Raw genomic sequence first — 6,000 nt, 5'->3', positions numbered from 1 at the left:
TGTGGTATGTCTATGTGTCTGAACCTCTTTAAGATGGGGCGCCACAGCAAGGTGTCGAAGTGTGGTGGGTGGGTGGTCTGGGGCAGACCTGATTCCCTCTGGTGGTTGTCTCCTATGGGTAGGAACAGGTTGTTTTCTGTGTATTGTGTCCTGGCTGAGTGGTGAACCCTCTTTCCTGTTGCTATGGATTCGGGTAGGGTCATCATCCATTGCCTGCTGAGGCAGCCTCACCTCCTCTGGATCCAAAGTGCAAATGGACCTGTCATCCACGGGACTTGACTGTATCCCTGCTGCTGGGCCGTCCTGCATTCCTGTCTACAATGTGCCAGGGGTGGCTTTTATCCACGGCCTGCTCTCATGTCCTTAGCAAGTGATGGGGTTGTTCTGGCCGTGAACTCCTGTCTGTCTGTGTCTGTGGGGTCTCCTCAGGTTGGCTTGCCAGCCCCTTGGGAGCTGGTGGATGCCTTGTTGATCCCATGTCTGGATTCCTGAATCCTGCTGCTGTCAGGCTGGGTGTTAGGGTTGTGTTTCTCAGGCTGATTTTAACCCTTTACTCACACCCCGAGTGGGGAGCTGGTTCCAGTGGGGCAGCTCTGAGTTTAGAGGGGTCCCCCGTTTTTCTTCATGTTTCTGTGCCTGTTTGCACCCTGCTGTGATAAGGACTCACCCCTTTGTCATCCTCATCCTCACCAGTAGGTGCTATTGTGTGTCTGACATTAGCCACGGTCCCTGGAGGGAGGTGATTCCTAACTCTGGTGTGTATTTACACTCCTTGGCAGTTTAATTGGATTATGTGATTCTTTATGGTCACTTTTGGAATATTTTTTCTTTCTGTTTTTAAAGAATAGAATTTGGCCTTCTCTGGCAGGCTGCCGATGCTGGCTGCAGTGATAGGGCTGCTTGGTCCCAGCACACCCCTCCCAGGTGTAGTGTCTGCACGCGGCCTTGGCAGCTCACTGCCTCCAACATGGCACAGGAGGTGTCGGAGTTCCTGAGCCATAACCTGCAAGCGGCCTCCTGGGTGGTGGAGCTGTGCTATGGAGGGCGGAGCAGGTGTCAAAAGTACTGACGTCACCACCGTGAGTTTCTGCCCCGGAACGCCGGGGCCTGGGGTCCGCTGGCCCGGTTGCCGAAGGCGCTGAGAGCAGGAGCCGTTCTGGGTAGCTGCAACAGCTCATCTGCTTCTTCATCCCTTGGGCCAACCATGTCTTTTTTGGGTGCCAGTACCCTCAAAAAGCAATGGACAAGATACTTAGTACTGCTGAAGGCATCAACGTGCCTGATGCTTCAATCCATACAAAAGATGAACTGGTTGCCAAGGTGGGGTAGAAGAACCATTCAAAAAACATGCCATAGAAGAAAAAAACAACTCTACAGTTGAGCAAGATCATGCAAAAATTTCGGCCAGAAGAGGACGTGGGTTGGCTCAGCAGGAGAACAGATGAACAGGTTTATCTAGCAAGTTAGAGAGTGGTGGGAACCGGACTCAGAGCTCTGACACCTCTGATCAGAACAGCTCGGCAGTGCTGGTGATGGATCTGTTTCCAGTCAAAGCACAGGTGCTTCTTCCCAGGTAACCACAGGAGCTGGACAAGCCGAGTCAGACACGCCAGATAAACACTGGGCAGCATCATTGGTTTCCTTTGTGAAAGCTGGTGTGAATGGTCATGTGACCCAGGCTACCGACCCCAGACAGCAGAGTACTTTAAAGGAGAGCCCTTCAGTTCCCGCTTGGCAGAGCAGTTCAGAGGTGGACGTGCCCTTGTTGGGTGCTTCCGGAAGCTACGCCTATCTGAAGCCAGGAGTCAGGAGCTACTTCTGGGTCTCCCATATGGGTGCAGGTCCCAAGGCTTTGGGCCGTCCTCGACTGCTTTCCCAGGCCACAAGCAGGGAGCTGGATGGGAAGCAGGGTTGCCTGGATTAGAACTGGTGCCCATATGGGATCCGGGTTCACACAAGGCAAGGACTTTAGCCTCCAGGCTGCCACGTGGGGCCTGGGTTAACTTCTAAAGCCAGTTTGGAGGCAAATGTTTCATCATCAGTTTCTTAAAACAGTTCCTCATCAGGCGCATTACTAATGCCCCAAGAGCAGCTTCTGAACAAACACATCTCTGCTAACCTCCGAAAAGACTTCCCAGGCAGCTGCAGCCTTGCTAGCTTCCAAGAGCAGCTCCCGGCCCAGTGGCTCTCTAGTTTCTCAAGACACTCCTTAGCAAGTATATCCCAGCTGGCCTCTAGCAGCACCTCCCAGTTGCCCTCTGAAATTTCTTCACAGTCAAGTGATAGTTCCATCAGGCTTTCTTGCAAGTTAACCCATGAGGTTGTGAAGCGGAAGCAGCCTTTCTTCAGCAGACTGTGGCTCGGTGGTCTGGAAGCTGGTAGCTGCTGGAGGCTTCAGTCCCACCGTGAATCATGGAGAGGTCCTCAGTGCACCTGGCGGGCACTAAAAGCCTCCCTGTTTTTTTTTTTTTTCTTTTTGATCTCATTAAAAGAACTGGCAAACCTACCTAAAAAGAAGAGTTCTCAAGAAAGTATTGTTTGTGAATCGAGGTGCAAGTCTGTTATTTAGGCACTGGTTGTGGAAAGTAAAGAACATGCAAAAGCAGTTACATCAAGAGAAGCGTTGAAGTTATTTCTAAGGAAACGGTGGTGGTCAAAATCTATAAGAGGAGATACGGAGACAGTGAAATCAAAGAGCTGCTGCTTCCGGATGAAGAGTAAGACCTGCCAAGTTGCCTCCAGCATTCTCAAGGGTGACTGTCATGTGTCCCAGACAAACTGCACACAGGATCTGACGTATGAAGAAAACAACCAGCTCACTTTTGTATAATATGAAACACAGGCTTTCAAAAACTTTTGTATTGCTTTTTTCCAGCTTTGCAGAAAATTGACATTCTAGTTCTCTTCACAAAGTAGGAGTTGTAAGTAGTTTATGACTCATGGTGTACATTAGAAGCAATGTATTAAGAGCATGCCAATATGCTGTTTTATTTGCTGAAGAAAATGCAGGCTTCCGTTTTTAGTGACACATTAGATACAAAGACATGTAGTTCTAATCTTGAAAAAAAAACTTTTGTGCTAGTAATTTTTGAAAATGTACTAAGTTGTTGACATGCTTTTTTGCCCGAGCTGAATAAACGGCATCAAAGGGGGCCGCAGTATTCGAATGTCTGAAATCTGTGAAGCATAAGGTTTTAGGAATGTTGCCCATAATATTAGACTTGTCTGTTAAAGAATAAAGGGAAAACCAGCTGTTTCAGTCTGATTTTATCAGATTTTGTAAGCATTTGAGACACAAAGCAGTATAAAGTACCCATTGTTTTATTTTGAAGCTGTATAAAATTTCCCATGATTTTCACCACTACTGATTCGGTTAATTTATGTTCTGAGGTTGAAAAAAAATGTACACTTTTTTGTAGAGACATAAATGTAAGTTTCTGAAATAAGCCTATATTGTGACTACTATTTTTTTAAAGATTTATTTATTTATTGGAAAGTCAGATATACAGAGAGGAGGAGAGACAGAGAGGAAGATCTTCCAACTGATGATTCACTCCCCAAGTGAGCGCAACGGCCAATACTATGCCGATCCAAAGCCAGGATCCAGGAACTTCTTCCGGGTATCCCACACAGGTGCAGGAGCCCAAGGCTTTGGGCCGTCCTTGACTGCTTTCCCAGGCCACAAGAAGGGAGCTGGATGGAAGTGGAGCTGCCGGGATTAGAACAGGCGCCCATATGGGATCCTGGTGCGTTCAAGGTGAGGACTTTAGCCGCTAGGCCACGCCGCAGGGCCTGTGACTACTATTAACAGATTGATTTACTTAGGTATTAAATGCTTTAAGCTATTTACATTAAAAAGAGAATAGAATTCATTTAATTGTGCTGATTGCATGGTTGAGAGGGATGCATGCTCATATGGGCCACCGATTAGGGTGGGGAGGGTTGAGAAATGGGGAAAGTGCATGAGACAACTGGCTCCAATCTCCTTTTTCCTTCCTGTATCCTGGGAAATTTGGGAGAGAAGGGGAGAGGGCCATTCCCAGCAGCCCAGCCGCATCAGTGTCTGGGAATGGGGGACGGCCGCCTGACGTCATCCTAGGGTCCCCGATGTGGGGCAGGTTCTGAGGGCACTGCTCAAGTGGTTGCGATAGTTCTGAGACACTGTTGGTTTTGTTGTTCCAGGGTTGAGGAAATCCTCCAAGTTCCATTACTGGCTTAGTCTACCTTAGAGTCTGTTTGCCCAGATACTTGCTGTCACTGGGAGAGCTGTCCGATTTATTTGGCCTCCACGTACTAGATGTCCTCTGCAGGCCTCAATGAACTGCTGTCATGACCTCCACGAACATCTGGGCATGCCATCCTCTGCACAAGGTTCAGAAATCAAGAAGACCCAGTTCTGACACATGCACTCCATGGTCAGACCACATAGGCTGTGATTTTCACCGTGGTGAAAGTTCTGAGTTCAGTGATCCCGTTGTGTGTAGGGGTGTCCTCAAAGAAACCCTGCCCGAGGTGACTCCAGACCTGACTCCTGTGAGTCAGCCAGTGTGGGTTCTGGCTCAGTCCATCACCCACATCAGCCTAAACACAGTGGTGCTGCAGTCACCTGGTCAGTTCTGTCCCCAGCCCCATCTCATATACAAACCAATAGATGCTTCACCCCAGCCCAACCCTGCCCACCACACACTCAGCCCTCACACACCCCAGCAGGAACTGTAGCCCCGTTGGAGTGATCCCAGTAACTCCCACCAGGGCCACACTCAGTGCATGCAGGTATGTGCAGCAGACTGGTCTGATCCATCCCACATCCCATTTGGTTCTCATACACACCAATGGGTGTTGGAGCCTAGCTCAGCCCAACTGACACCACCATCCAGCCCACACACAAGCTGACGGGTGCCACCAGCTGTCTAGCCGAGCCCTCTCCCAGGCCTGGTTGTCATGCTCACCAGTGGGAGCTGCAGCGTATCAGAAGGGTGCCCACAATTTCCCTGCAAGGCCTACTCCCTGTATGGGTCTTGCAGCTTGCAGGTGGTTCTATGGTCTAGCCTGCCAGGACTTGTCCCCAGTCCCAGCACCTGCCAGCTGATGCTGCAGCAAAGCCCAGCCAGCCTGCACTTACTCTGGTTCATACCTGCCCAGTGGATATGGTTACTTAGCCCAGCCTGGCTCGGGCCCTAACCCAGCTCACATGCAGGCCAATGGGCTTTGTAGCCCTGTCCAGTCTGGTCTGTCTCCAGTCCCAGCTCTCACACTCACCAGTGGAGCAATGGTCCATCAGGGGAGTCCTTGCAGCCCTACCTACTGGGCCTACCCCCTCCATCCCAGGTGTTACCTGTGTTGGTGGGTGCTGTGGCCCAGGTTGGCACAGCTGCCCTCACCTTGGCATTCAGCCGCTTGTGCTGCAGCTTGGTTCTGCCTGGTCTGCACAGTGGCATCGTTAATACATATCTGTCATTAACCAGGCCCAGAATGTGGGGGACTATTAGCTGCTTTTCTCCCTGAAGTGTGACACATGCCTAGGTACAGTATAACCTAGACATCTGCCTGCAGGTGTGTTCTTTCTGAATATGTCGCGCCCACGTGTCTTACCGCCCAGCAATAAGACGCAGACGCGAGCGAAGCCTTCTGCGGTAAAATTTATTGTGCACAGCAACATGAAGAGGAAAGAGGCTCAGATCCCGGCAGGCTTTCTGCTCTTATGTGCTGTCTGGCCCCGCCTCCGCCGATGATAGGTCGGCGTCATGATTACACAGGGTTCTGGGCGACTGGATTCGTCAGTCTCAGTGTTTATGTGCCTGCCGCGCCGCAGCTCACTGCGCATGCGCTAGGCGCCTGCGCAGTACTGCGAAGGCTACGTGACTCTGCACCAAACACCAAGATGTGGATTCTCTGGCCGGCGCCATTTTGGGTACGGCATGTAGCCAGTACATACAGATATGGCTGGCAACATGGATACTAATCCTTGTCAGAAAGACAGTTTTCCAATGCTTTGCCCAT

At 50.4% G+C, this 6,000-nt stretch overlaps 1 pseudogene; it reads left to right on the top strand.

Annotated features, from left to right (window-relative positions):
* Positions 1 to 967: 967 nt before the first annotated feature.
* LOC121152810 lies at positions 968 to 1,516 on the top strand (annotated as a pseudogene).
* The last annotated feature ends 4,484 nt before the right edge of the window (positions 1,517 to 6,000 follow it).

This window comes from Ochotona curzoniae, unplaced genomic scaffold (assembly GCF_017591425.1).
Source record: "Ochotona curzoniae isolate NIBS_2020 unplaced genomic scaffold, NIBS_Ocur_1.0 contig_2688, whole genome shotgun sequence".
Taxonomy (NCBI): Eukaryota; Metazoa; Chordata; class Mammalia; order Lagomorpha; family Ochotonidae; genus Ochotona; species Ochotona curzoniae.
Note: the sequence above shows the minus strand (reverse complement) of the source record. Positions and strands in the feature narration are given on the sequence as shown.